We start from the raw sequence: 12,473 nt of genomic DNA on the forward strand, positions 1-12,473 counted from the left end.
GGAGTGTATAAATGAAAATGTAAGCACATGCACTTTATCCTTGATAAAGGTCCCAAAAGGGACCGAAATGTTGGATGCAGCATGAAGTAAAATAAAAAAGACACATTTAATCACAAAACTGGAAGTGCTGGTTCTTCTATTCTGCTAGCCCTCTAGCCTTTTTCAAAGTACAACACACTTTGCAAACCAATCATTTAAGCACCCAGTGGCGGGGAAAACATAAGTGCTGATGTCATCAGGTGTCAGAAGGAGTCAAAAAAAAAGTATACAATGCATTTTGTGTATGTATAAGTGAACAAATGACACTTGGAGGACTCCTGGAGGAAGCTGCACAGGCGAAACGCGTCGAGTGGTGACGCCAATTGGCTTACCAATTTTATGATCATAACTTTGTAACAAAAATCCCTGTTTTTCTTTTTTTTTAGACAGGGAATTATTGTATTTAAATATTTTCTTATATGGCCTTAGGAGTGCACCCACAACCCTCCTCTTGTACCTGAAATGTAGCTGGAAGCTGTGGCTGAGCTTCATGTGGTTAGTGCACCCTCATACCCACCCCTTTAAATTAACGGTGACCCCTTTAAATTGCCTTGGTTTGGGCAATTTCTCTCCCTTAAAAGCCACAAATGCTAGCGGCTGGGGAGGCTTTGGCCTTTTTATTACCAACGCCTGTGAGACACCCATTATATTTGCTGCACTTATCACTAGATAACACTTGTACAGACCCACACACATTACACCTATTACACTTCTCATTTAGCTGTTCCTTTTTCATCTCCTTCTACATCTATACTCACACCTGTACTTATACTCACACACATACACACACAAGTGTGCACTTATATAAACAACTTTACTTTTCCTTCATTATAGTCTCTTCACAATCACCTTTTTTTTTGTGGTCTGGGCAGTCTCCCCTTCAAAAGCCGCATATGCAGGTGGCGGGGGAGGATCTAGTCCACAGACTGAAACCAACCCTCCTCTTGTACCTTTAATGCGAATGTACAGAGAAATATTTGTGAGTGCAATTTTATCGTTTATTAAAGTGTAGAATACTACGTTTCTGCACATGATACTCTTTATTGTCCATAAAGGAAAAACTCTTGTTGGGAGCTGGCAATCATAATAACCCTAAGATTTCTGAGAAACGCAAGCAATTTTTCTTAACGTTTGTGAGTATAATAGACTACTACAGCAAGTGGGATTTAAAATGTGGATATTAGCCCTTTCAAATAGCTCTCCTCTCTGTGTTTGCTCTAATGATTTGATGGTATTAAGAACACTATATATTAATGGTGAAGGTCTTCACTATATTATACACTGATCTATTTATTCACAAAAGGCACTGGGTGTGCATTTGATTAAAGAAATACTACACTATATTCCACTGACCATATCTCTTTTCTGAGGGATACAACTATCTTCTTTGAAGTTGGATTTTTGATTGAAGGCAGAAGAGGACCTTGCAGATCACTGAATTTGGGACTGCTCAGTTTGGGACTCATTTTGGTATATATACTTTTTGACTTTTACAGTGTAATGGCGGGATGGCCAGCAATGCCGGTCGAAGTTGCCTCACGAGGAAACTTCAGGCGACTTCGGAAAACGAAGAGCTCTGAGTGCCATCCTGCTGGCAATTTAGACTCTAGCCGGCAGGAGGCAGTTTGGAGAGATTAGTCGCCCCGAAGAAGAGACGATTTATCGCCGGGCGACTAAATCTCCCTGAATCTGAACATGTGTGTCTGCCTGTAAGATGTTATTTAAAAGTTGAAACCAGTCTTAAGGTCCCCATAGACGCAAAGATCTTTCGTTGGTGAACGATCGATTTCAGTGCAATCTGACCAATCCATTAAATTATTGTGAGGTTAGTGGGAATTGAACAATCGTGCATCTTACGATTTTTCGTCCAACATCTGTCAGAAAATTGTTCGGCCAGGTTAAAAAAAATTTATCGGTCCCAGTGCAATCTATCTATATTTGCAGGGCCAAGCAGGCAGCTACCCTCAGTTTTCCTGGCAATATCGCTTGAAATGGTCTTTTCAGTTGATGGACAAATCGTACATTTAAACGATCGTTTCATCGTCTCACAATAACGAAAACATCTTTTAAAAATCCTTACATCGATGGCCAGCTTTAAAAAAGCAAATTGAACCACAGAGAAAATTCCCACATAGGCTTTATCATGAGGATGTCTGTAGATATGTGGTCTAGATAAAACACAGCCCTGAGATAAGCACACAGCACAAAACTAGGATGACAATCTAGCATGCTGATGTTGTGTAAAGGTCCCCATAGACGCAAAGATTTCTCTTGCCGAACGTCCGATTTTAGCGAAGTCCGACCAATCCTTTGAAATTATCGTGCAGTTAGTGGGATTTGTATGATCGAACATCTTACGATTTTTCGCCATCTGTCAGAAAATTGATCGGCCAGGTTAAAAAATCTTTGTCGGCCCCAGTGCAATCTATCTATGTTTGCATTGACAAGCAGGCAGCTCCCCTTTGTTTTCCTGGCAATATCGCCTGAAATGGTCTTTTTAGTTGATGGACAATTCCTACGATTGTTTTGAGATAATCGTGGTCTCACGATGACGATCGGATCTTTTAAAAATCTTTACATCAATGGCCAGCTTAAACAGAGGAAGGCTAGCTGCATAACAGGATGTGGGGCCTTTTGTAAATAATAATGGAGTAAAGAACAGCTTGAGCGTATGTGCTTTTATGTAAGAAACATCTCACTTTCCTATTATTTGATTGATGCATAGGCATATAAGGAACAAAAACTTTCTTTACTGTCCAGGTGGTGTACCTCTGTGTTGAAAAGCAAGAAAACACTGGCACAGCATGGGTTGCTTCTAGCAGGGAAACCCCTTGCTCATTTATTGCGGATGCAACGTTTCGGGGCGTAACCCCTTTGTCAAGTACCTCTGTGTTGACTCATTCTGATGAGTGACATGTTTACATAGATTTCTACACTAATATTTAGAAACTGGAAACAGACTGTGGCATTTCAGGTACCATGCAGAGGCCCAAACAGTATTGACTATTGTCTATGGCATCTTACAGCAGCCAGAATCTACAGATTGCCAGTCTGGGGTTGGGCACGGAGGGTTGTCAGGCTCTTTTCGAGATTCGATAGGAAGAGCAGTTAGAACTGCTGTTAGTGTACAGCTTGCTGGACTTGACCCGAAGGAATAGATGCAAGCCAAAAGCGTGGTCGGAGAACAGGCAGAGAGTCGGTAGGCGGGCAGAGGTAAACGTAGTCAGGGACAGGCAGAGGTCGGAGGCAGGCAGAAGATATTCGTAAACGGGAATCAGGCAATAGGTCAGTAGGCAGGCAGAAATACTCGTAGTCAGGAACAGGCCGAGGTCGATGGCAGGCAGAAGGTAAACGAAGTCCAGGTCAGGCCGAGGTCGGTAACAAGAAAGACAAATCCAAAGAATAATCTGAGAACACAGAAACAAGCACAAGCAAGGAAATCACCAAGCACTGTTTGCTCTTGCTGACGTCTTTTTATAGGGACAAGTTTGGCGCCAAAAACGTAACGACGCAGCGTCAATGCGCCCGCGTCCACCGCGACGCGCGCGCGTCCGAATAAACTGACGCGCGCGTGCGCGACAGACGCCGGGAATCCTCAGGAACCTAAGCACCCCCGTGTCTGCGCCCCAGCTGCGGTTACAGGTACCTTACAAGGGTGAACAATCATATCACATGAGCATTTTGAGGTTAGTGGAGCAAGTTACTTCCTTGTGGCCAATGACCTTGCAGATCTCCCAATAGAATTGGTTGTTGGGGACTCACAATGCCATTTATTTAGTTCTAAAAGCCCTTGACTTTGCTGTTTTCTAGGTTATCTGGTCTTCTTGAAATAACTATAGGGAATTGCCTTCTCCCACTTGGTGGTATCCATAGGGATTAGATACAGTTCTATTAGGCTAAATGGTTTAAATCAGGTTATGGCACAGCCAGTACAAAAAAAACCAAAACATTTATTAGTACACTGTCTGTAAAGTCAGATAGCCTGTTTGCTCAAACATTCAGAGACTTTTTATATTAGGAATGTAACATGCATTAATCTACTTTCAACTGTCACAGGATACTGAGAGCTGTAGTTAAGTAACTTCAGATTACATGCTGGATATCTCAGGCATATATTAATAGAGTAATACCTGAAACTGCCACACATTTCCTCTCTTAACTTGGTGCATGTGTATACAACAGGGGTCCCCAACCACTGGGCCGTGGACCAGTGGCGGACGCGGGCTGTGCCGAACTGGACCCCCTCTGGTCCCAGCTGCAGTCTATAATAGCTGCAAAAACAATGAAAAAGGCCCTAATTACCTGCAATCCCAGCAACCTGACGCATCATTGCCTGTAAGCGTTTTTGGTAATCCTGAAATGTACCCACGCACCTACACCCCCCCACGGTCCTTGTAATAATTGTCTTGCTTTAAACTGGCCCATGTGTATTACATAGGTTGGGGACCTCTGTAATACAAGACATGTGCTGGTCATGTAGGAGAGGATAAGTCCAAATAGAAGAGGGGGGTGGTGGACAGCACAGCTTTTCCAAATGGTATGCGTCCAATTCCTTAATAGTTGCTCTGTGCTGCAACTGCTGCAAATGATCCAAGTATAGGAGAAGGAAGAGGAACTCCAGCAGTATTACTGCAAACAACTTTTTATTCCTGGCAGTGGTAAACACAGAAATAGAAAACTTTGCAGCATACAAAAATGAAAACAATTAAAGTTAAAAAATCCCAATCTTGTATTCATCTTTATTTGCTTGTATCAAATTACGATAAGTCCAGGATGGTTAAAAAATGTCCATTTGTTAAGAAAGAACAAAATGTCCAATAATATAGAAACAGTGAAACAATTTCCTGAAAGGAACAAAAGGTATCAAAAAATGTCACTTTAGGCAGGCCAATGTCTAACTAAAACCTGGCCTACTTAACGATGAGACACTGCACATAATGCCTGTCCCAGGTAGGGATGTAGCGAACGTCGGAAAAAAAGTTCGCGAACATATTCGCGAACTTGCGCAAAAATGCGAGCGGTTCGCGAACGGTTCGCGAACCCCATAGACTTCAATGGGAAGGCGAACTTTAACATCTAGAAAAGACATTTCTGGCCAGAAAAATTATTTTAAAGTTGTTTAAAGGGTGCAACGACCTGGACAGTGGCATGCCAGAGGGGGATCAAGGGCAAAAAATGTATCTGAAAAATCTGCCTGTGTGTGCTTGGAAGAGATAGTGTAGGGGGAGAGCTGTTAGTGATTTCAGGGACAGATGATAGTAAGTTTGCTGGCTAGTAATCTGCTTGATACTGCTCTGTATTGGAGGGACAGAAGTCTGCAGGGATTTGAGGGACATTTTAGCTTAGTCAGACATTGGCTTCTTACACTCAAACATGGCCTTCACAGAAACTTGGCTGGTGGCAGATGACTGGGAATGGGAACAGGTGGTCAAGGTGGAAGGCGGAGTGGAGGGTGGTTCAGACGGGTCAAGGAGAGCAGAGGTAGAGCAGTAAGATGCTGGACCAGAAGGAGTGTGGCTTTAGTTTGCCTGTTGCCTTTGAGGTGTTGCTCCCAAAGTGCTTTGTGCTTGCCGCTCATGTGCCTTCGCATAGAAGTTGTACCTATGTGGCTGTTGGGCTTACCAAGGCTCAGTTTCTGACTGCACTCATTGCAAATTACAATGCTTTTGTCAGAGGCACACACATTAAAAAAATCCCACACTGCTGACTTTTTGGAAGTGTGCGATCTGGCGGTAACAGTAGAAGTTGGCGGCATTGGCGGCAATGGCGGGTGCGTTGGCCGGCTGAACACAGGTGCCGATACATGTTGTTGCCCTACTGATCCCTGCGGGCTGTCCTCCCTGCTTCTTCTAAGTCTTATTCTCCTACTGCCTCTCTGACTCTCCGTCTCTCCATCTGAACTACCCTCCTCTTGCTCTCTTCTACTAGGCACCCACAAAACATCAATCTCCTCATCATCATTCTCCTCAGATGCATCAATTTCTTCTGACACATCACAGAAGGAAGCAGCAGCGGGGACCTCCTCCTCATCACTCATTATGTCCATCTCTATCGTGTTCTCTGCCAGAATTAAATCTGGTGTAAGGTCCTCATCTCCTTCATCTTCTTCTGGCAATAATGGTTGCGCATTACTCAGTTCAAGAAACTCATGGGAAAATAACTCCTCTGACCCCAGTGAAGAAGGGGCACCGGTGGTGGAGGAAGTGTTACGTGGGGTGGCCATAGCAGTGGAGGATGAGGAGGATGTTGTGGTAAAGTTAGAAACGGTAGAGGATGGGGTGTGCTGTGTAAGCCAGTCAACTACCTCTTCAGCATTTTGGGAGTTCAGGGTCATTGGCTTTTTAAAACTGGGCAATTTGCTAGGGCCACAGGATTGCATAGCAGCACGGCCCCTAGCACGGCCTCTGCGTGGCGGCCTGCCTTTGCCTGGCATTATTTTTAAAAAAACAACAACAACAACAAAAACTCAGTTGGTTTTTCTGGAAACGATAATACACACAGCTAGATGGCGGGTTGAAGAAAACAGTGTGCAAATAATGCCTACAAGGTCAACGTATACACTACTACAGCGGTGGATACGGATTACGTAAAATATATGAATGCTGCTTGAAAAAAAGTAACTCAAGTGGTTTTTCTAGAGACGATAATATTATCAATATTTAGACAAAATGTGAACAAGCTCACACAGCTAGATGGCGGGTTGAAGAAAACACTGTGCAAATAATGCCTACAAGGTCAACGTATACACTACTACAGCGGTGGATACGGATTACGTAAAATATATTATGGCTGCTTGAAAAAAGTCACTCCAGTGTTTTTTCTGGAGACGGTAATATTATGGATATTTAGACAGAATGTGAACAAGGTCACACAGCTAGATGGCGGGTTGAAGAAAACAGTGTGCAAATAATGCCTACAGGGCAAATAATGCCTAAAAGGTCAACTTATACACTACTACAGCGGTAGTAAAATAAAAAAAGTAAAATAAAAAAAAAATGAATATTAAAAAAAAAAAATTAAAGTTGGTGCTGCTGAACTACTAGGAGCAGCAGATTAGCACACCAGTCCCACTCCCCAACACTGCTAGACTAATAGCACTGGGCTCTTATAGTAGTAGTAGTAGTAGTAGTAGTAAAACAACAAAAAAATAAATAAAAGCAGTCCTTACAAGGACTACTGTTATTGCAGCAGTCAGCAGATGAGATCAGAAGCAGGACAGCTGCCCACTGCAGCTACATACAGAGCACTGCAGTAGAAGGTAGATTACTAGCCAGCAAAGCTACCTAAGCTTAAATGTCCCTCAAACCCCTGCAGACTTCTGTCCCTCCAATAACAGAGCAGTATCAAAACGATTACTAGCCAGCAAACTTTCAACTGTCCCTGAAATCACTAACAGGCAGCAGCTCTCTCCCTACACTATCTCTTCAGCACACACAGGCAGAGTGAAAAAACGCTGCAGGGCTTCGGTTTTTATAGGGAAGGGGAGTGGTCCAGGGGAGAGCTTCCTGATTGGCTGCCATGTACCTGCTGGTCTGGGGTGAGAGGGCAAAAAAAAGCGCCAACAATGGCGAACCCAAAATGGCGAACGTCGCGCGACGTTCGCGAACTTCCGGCGAGCGCGAACACCCGATGTTCGCGCGAACAAGTTCGCCGGCGAACAGTTCGCGACATCTCTAGTCCCAGGTAAAGAAACCTGAACCAAGCGTGTAAGGGCAAGACATCCTATGGTCAAAGGGATACAAAAATACCCAAAGTAATTGATACGTCCCAATATGTGACCCAGCATATATTATGTGGATTATAGTACAATATTTATGATAGCATATATTGTAGTAATTTATCTCCTGTAACTCACCCATATTACACTATCTAAGCGCCTAATCCATCTGGCTTCCCTTTGGAGTAGTTTTTTATTCCAATCCCCTCCTCTTACTGGTTTTGGAACTACTTCCAACACTTTCCATGTCAATTGGCAAACGCTGTGTTTACTGCTGAAAAAATGTCTTTCTTGAAATTGCGGATATTGCCCTTATGCTCCTTTATGCGAGTATTCACGGACCGTATTGTTTTTCCCACGTAGAGCATTCCGCATGGGCATTTCAATAAATAAATTACATATTTACTTTTGCATGTGGCAAAAGCATTAAATCGTATAGCGGCCCCACTCAAAGGATGGTTTATATTTGGCCCCTTAATAATGGAGTTGTAACAGTTACATTCCATACATGGAAATGTGCCTATTTTGGGCGTGCCTTCAAAGAGCTTTTTTTGTGGGGTAAGTTGAGTTGGACTTAATAAATCTTTAAGTGAAGAACCTCGTTTGTACGCAAAACTGGGGTATTGTTTAAATAAGCCACCATACTTGTCGTCAGATTGCAGAATTGGCCAAAACTTTTTAATAATCTCTTCTATTTTATGGCTTTTTTTTTATCGTATCTCCCTACAAACATCATTCTATTCCTGTCAGTATTGCATTTTTTAGGCTGCAGTAGTTGCTCTTGAGACAATTTTTCAACCTCGTTAGCAATATGTTGTAGTTTGCCTTTAGAATAACCTCTCTCTGCAAAATGCAATGTGAGTTCATTGGCTGCTTCTCTATAAAGAAAATCATTGCCTGCTGTTCTTCTTCCTCGCATGTACTGTCATTTGGGGATCGCTTTCAACACACGGGGATGGTGGCAACTTTTAACATGTAACAGATTATTTCTTTCCATTGTTTTACGATACAACCCAGTTACTAATCTGTTATCTATGAATTTAATGTTGACATCAAGGAAATTCAGCTCATGCTTTGAAGTTTCAAAGGTGAATTTAACTGTAGGGTGGGACCTATTGGCCTTATTCACCATTTGCTCAAATGTGCTTAGGGGACCGTTATACGATTGAATGCTTATGCCACATGCAAAAGTAAATATGTAATTTATGTATTGAAATGCCCATGTGGAATGCTCTATGCGGGTAAAACAATAAGGCCTGTGAATACTCGCATAAGGGCAATATCCGCAATTTCAAGAAAGATACCTACACTGATACACCAGTGTCAAGACATTTCAGCAGTAAACACAGCCATTGCTAATTGAAATGGAAAGTGTTGGAGGTAGTTCCAAAACCAGCAAGAGGCGGGGATTGGAATAAAAAACTACTCCAAAGGGAAGCCAGATGGATAAGGCTCTTAGATAGTGTTATACCTCATGGGATGAATGACCAATACAGTTTAAGTTGCTTCTTGTAACAAAAGTTGTGTTAACCTTCTTGCATATTGCTTTTTTCGCAGATATTAAGACTATAAAGATTAGGGATGTAGCGAACGTCGGAAAAAAAGTTCGCGAACATATTCGCGAACTTGCGCAAAAATGCGAACGGTTCGCGAACCCCATAGACTTCAATGGGAAGGCGAACTTTAACATCTAGAAAAGACATTTCTGGCCAGAAAAATGATTTTAAAGTTGTTTAAAGGGTGCAACGACCTGGACAGTGGCATGCCAGAGGGGGATCAAGGGCAAAAATGTATCTGAAAAATCTGCCTGTGTGTGCTTGGAAGAGATAGTGTAGGGGGAGAGCTGTTAGTGATTTCAGGGACAGATGATAGTAAGTTTGCTGGCTAGTAATCTGCTTGATACTGCTCTGTATTGGAGGGACAGAAGTCTGCAGGGATTTGAGGGACATTTTAGCTTAGGTAGCTTTGCTGGCTAGTAATCTACTGTTCTCTTTAAACAACTGCCATACGTTGACCTTGTAGGCATTGTTTGCCCAGTTTTTTGGACGCAGCCACTGAAGCACAGTTGCCATAAAAAATATGCCATATAAATGCTGAAAATAGTAATTTTTCGCCATACGTTGACCTTGTAGACATTGTTTGCCCAGTTTTTTTGGTTGCAGCCACTGAAGCACAGTTGCCAGAAAAAATATGCCATATAAATGCTGAAAATAGTCATTTTTTGCCATACGTTGACCTTGTAGGCATTGTTTGCCCAGTTTTTTTGGTCGCAGCCACTGAAGCACAGTTGCCAGAAAAAATATGCCATATAAATGCTGAAAATAGTAATTTTTTGCCATATACGTTGAGTCAACGTATGGCAAAAAATGACTATTTTCAGCATTTATATGGCATATTTTTTCTGGCCTCTGTGCTTCAGTGGCTGCGGCCAAAAAAACTGGGCAAACAATGCCTACAAGGTCAACGTCGTTGACCTTGTAGGCATTGTTTGCCCAGTTTTTTTGGCCGCAGCCACTGAAGCACAGAGGCCAGAAAAAATATGCCATATAAATGCTGAAAATAGTCATTTTTTTGGTCGCAGCCACTGAAGCACAGTTGCCAGAAAAATTATGCCATATAAATGCTGAAAATATGCATTTTTTTGGTTGCAGCCACTGAAGCACAGAGGCCAGAAAAATTATGCCATATAAATGCTGAAAATATAAATTTTTTTGGTTGCAGCCACTGAAGCACAGAGGCCAGAAAAATTATGCCATATAAATGCAGAAAATATGCATTTTTTTGGTCGCAGCCACTGAAGCACAGTTGCCAGAAAAATTATGCCATATAAATGCTGAAAATATAAATTTTTTTGGTTGCAGCCACTGAAGCACAGAGGCCAGAAAAATTATGCCATATAAATGCTGAAAATATGCATTTTTTTGGTCGCAGCCACTGAAGCACAGTTGCCAGAAAAATTATGCCATATAAATGCTGAAAATATAAATTTTTTTGGTTGCAGCCACTGAAGCACAGAGGCCAGAAAAATTATGCCATATAAATGCTGAAAATATGCATTTTTTTGGTTGCAGCCACTGAAGCACAGAGGCCAGAAAAATTATGCCATATAAATGCAGAAAATATGCATTTTTTTGGACGCAGCCACTGAAGCACAGTTGCCAGAAAAAATATGCCATATAAATGCTGAAAATAGTCATTTTTTGCCATACGTTGACCTTGTAGACATTGTTTGCCCAGTTTTTTTGGTTGCAGCCACTGAAGCACAGAGGCCAGAAAAAATTAAACCAGTAGGGTTTGCATCCTAGTTTGTAACGGTGGCGGAGGGAGGAGGAGGACGCTAAAGGACAGCTGTGTGTGGAGTCATGAGGCTTGAAGAGAAGGACAGCTGCATAGAAGTCAGAACAAGTCTTCCGGCGTGCAGTAACCCTCCGAGATCCACCCCTCATTCATTTTAATAAAGGTCAGGTAATCGACACTTTTGTGACCTAGGCGAGTTCTCTTCTCAGTTACAATCCCTCCTGCTGCACTGAAGGTCCTTTCTGAGAGCACACTTGAGGCTGGGCAAGACAAGAGGTTCATGGCAAATTGTGACAGCTCTGGCCACAGATCAAGCCTGCGCACCCAGTAGTCCAGGGGTTCATCGCTCCTCAGAGTGTCGATATCTGCAGTTAATGCCAGGTAGTCCGCTACCTGCCGGTCGAGGCGTTCTTTGAGGGTGGATCCAGAAGGGTTGTGGCGCTGCCTTGGACAGAAAAACATTTGCATGTCTGACGTTACAGACTGGCCAAAGGGCTTTGTCCTTGCAGGTGTGCTCGTGGCAGGATTACTGGCACCTCTGCCCCTGGAATGTTGATGAGTTCCTGAAGTGACATCACCCTTAAAAGCATTGTACAACATGTTTTGCAGGCTGGTTTGTAAATGCCGCATCTTTTCGGACTTGTGGTATGTTGGTAACATTTCTGACACTTTATGCTTGTACCGAGGGTCTAGTAGCGTTGCGACCCAGTACAGGTCCTTCTCCTTAAGCCTCTTGATACGGGGGTCCTTCAACAGGCATGACAGCATGAAAGACCCCATTCTCACAAGGTTGGATGCAGAGCTATCCATCTCCGCTTCCTCATTATCAAGGACTGCATCATCCACGGTCTCCTCCCCCCAGCCACGTACAAGACCAGGGGTCCCCAAAAGGTCACCACTAGCCCCCTGGGAAGCCTGCTCCTGTTGGTCCTCCTCCTCCTCCTCCACAAAGCCACCTTCCTCCTCTGACTCCACTTCTGGCACCTCTCCCTGCGTTGCAGCAGGTGCCTGGGTTCGTTCTGGTGATTCCGACCAGAAATCGTGCGCTTCCAGCTCCTCGTCACGCTGGTCTACAGCCTCATCTGTCACTCGTCGCACGGCACGCTCCAGGAAGAAAGCGAAGGGTATTAGGTCGCTGATGGTGCCTTCGGTGCGACTGACCATATTTGTCACCTCTTCAAAAGGTCGCATGAGCCTGCAGGCATGGCGCATAAGCACCCAGTAACGGGGGAAAAAAATCCCCAGCTGTGCAGATCCAGTCCTACCACCCAGTTCAAAAAGGTACTCGTTGACGGCCCTTTGTTGTTGCAGCAGACGTTCCAACATAAGGAGCGTTGAATTCCAGCGAGTCTGGCTGTCAGAAATCAAACGCCTGACTGGCATGTTGTAGCGCTGCTGAATGTCAGCAAGGCGTGCCATG

This window comes from Xenopus laevis, chromosome 1L (genome assembly GCF_017654675.1).
Source record: "Xenopus laevis strain J_2021 chromosome 1L, Xenopus_laevis_v10.1, whole genome shotgun sequence".
Taxonomy (NCBI): Eukaryota; Metazoa; Chordata; class Amphibia; order Anura; family Pipidae; genus Xenopus; species Xenopus laevis.